Here is a 2,755-nt window from a genome sequence, read left to right as displayed (position 1 = left end):
CGTCCTCAGGAATAACTCTAAGTTTTGTAGTGGTCTCTCAGGAGTAGTGTTCTTCTTGCTGATGGACATCTTGCAGATAACTTCGCTGTCCAAGTAACCCTAGATATTTTATTGTTGGCTTTGGACACCCGCCAATCATTTTTCACAGTTGCAAAGTATATGCCATTCCTACTGTCTACCAGAATCTGGGATATATGGACAGGAGAACTCAAGTCCTGACAAAATTTCCCAAATGCATTCCTTCCACACATGCAAAGACAGGCTCCTCTTTGCTAAGCCCTAGTTTGGTTCCTAAAGGTTCCAATAAAATTTCTTTGGCACTTTTTCTGCTAGAGGTACCAGCGTTACTGGATCTGGTGAAAGGAATAGTTTTTGCAATATCTTGAAAAATTAGATAGCTTTTTGATTAGTGTAAACAGGACTGCTGACAATTCCTCCCCCATGAATAATGCACCTAGGAAAACAACCAAATATTGAATCCAAATCACAGGGACAAACAGAAGCTGATAGGATCATTGAGATGTGCAGCAGGCATGATGTGTCAGCACTCCCCCTTGCTCTGTTGTGCGTGCTTTGCCAGCTGTAGCATTTACAGCCACATTCTTGATTGTAACAGCAATCTCCCCCATCATCACTAGTGTTAGCATATGGAAAAGGTGGCATGCAGCAATCTGTCTGACAAACTACTTGATATGTCAGCATATTAGCAATTAGCACGTCCAGCACAAAACGTGCAGCATCCTTTTCACCAGCCCAGTTCCCTCACCCTTTCCTGAGCACAGGCAGTTAAACAGCTACTTGGGAGGTTATAGTATTTTCCCAGCAAGAAGCAACCAAGATGCTGCTTACTGATCTTCCTACCCTGCAGTTTAACCCCTTGCTTTATTCCTTCAGTATCTCTGATCTGGCCTGTTGCTTCTGGACTGGTTTTCCCTGAGGGGAATCTGACCTTTCCTTTCTTCCTCTAAACTCTAATGCAAGCAGATTATACACAAGTCCCATTCTGTGGTGTCTTTTTGATACGTTTTAGCATACCAAGGCATTTGTAAGCAAGGGCATCCATCTTGCCCTTGTATTGAGTGAGAAGCCTGGGGAAATCACTCCAGGACTGCAGACCAGAGTTGCACCACTTCGCTTCAGCACAAGGAAGATTTTCATCACTGAAGCCCAAATACAAAGAAAGGCACTTAGCATTGCTTAGTGCAAACGTTTATGCACACAGAGGGACACAAAGACTGTCCGTGTCAGCAAGATCAGCATGCTGACAGTGCCTACTTGATCTTTGTTCTTTCACAGGGACAAAGGCCATGTGCTACACTGCTTTTTACTATCAGGTGTCTAGGGCACACTGTACTTCAGCCAGAGAGGGAAAAAATAGTATTCTCCTGTGCTGCCTCCCTGTGGAGATAATGAAGGTTTATCCCTGGACCTTGTCAATACAGACTCTCCTAAAACAGCCAGCGGTGCATAACTGTGAACTTCCATCCACTAAAATTAAGAGTAATCCCTGACAATGCAATTCAGACTACATTTCCCTGTAACTCCTAGACTTGACTGGTTTTCATTTGGTGAAAGCTTTCTCCCACTCCACTCCTTCTTGATTCTTTCTTGGTTCATTCACCAACATGGCTAACTTCTAACACCAAGATCATTGTGGAACATCTTATTTAATACAGAAAGAAACAGTGAAAGTGTGAGTGGATTTAAACTCACTCTGAAGGTATCTGAGCACTGGCATGGTCTACGGAGAGAATCTCTACCTTTTTAATTTCAGTTTCCTTCTCCACGCATGGAAAATGTACTCTGACACAAAACAAGCATGCATTAGAGACAGGACAATTCCCCAGGTACAGCACTTTCAGCAAATATTTCAACAAGCAATGCTTTGCTGCAATAAAGAGGTCATGACAAGATGTCGCTGTGACAAAAGACTCAGGAGTTTACCTCCTACAAGCATTTCTTGACAGGTCTGCTCATTGCTTCCTACATCCTTTCTGGAAGTGAGCTCCAGTAAGCAGTGGATCAGTAAATCATCCTCAAAATGTGAGAATGACAAGTGCTGCTTCTGCTGCTGTTGTCTTTCATCCCCTCTCTGACTGCTGGTCATGAAGCCTACTGGGCACCTGTAAGTGTCAGACTGACAGAAATTATGGAGTTCCTATAACATCAGGAAACACAGAGGAAGAAACAGAAATTCTACTTGTAGATCTATAAGCTGAGAACACGAAGGAAATCTGCTCAGGGAAGATATGGACATGACCACACTGAATAGGGATTTCTTACAAGCTCCAAAGTAGCATAATACTGTCATGGCCTTCTGTGCTTCCTGTGACATAAAGTTAAAAAATCACCCACCATCAGAAATCTCCAGAATTACGCCAGAAAGCTATCCAGGGCTTCCCAGGTGGTACCAGTTAAATTGAACACTTAAGGAAAGCTCCTCCACGAAGCAGAGAAAGTGCATGGCAGCACAAGCATGAGGCTGATCCTTGTCCAGAGAGCAGTGTGAATGGCAATATGAAGACAAGGGATGCTATAGATCACCCCGACAGCAGTAGTGCAGCACTAGGAGATACCCTGAGGCTAAATTGACTCTTGAGGCTACAAAAGAAGCTTGCTTCCTGCCTGGATCCCCATTGGCTGGTGAAGATTTTTTGAGCCCTGGCAGAGCAGGCTTTACTGGTATATCTAGCGGCAGTGCTCCTGGAAGGGGAAGAGATAAGGACAAGCACGGGTGGTCTGTCAGAACTGGAGA

This window comes from Cygnus atratus, chromosome 5 (assembly GCF_013377495.2).
Source record: "Cygnus atratus isolate AKBS03 ecotype Queensland, Australia chromosome 5, CAtr_DNAZoo_HiC_assembly, whole genome shotgun sequence".
Classification (NCBI taxonomy): Eukaryota; Metazoa; Chordata; class Aves; order Anseriformes; family Anatidae; genus Cygnus; species Cygnus atratus.
The sequence above is the reverse complement of the archived record's forward strand: the minus strand, read 5'-3'. Positions refer to the sequence as shown.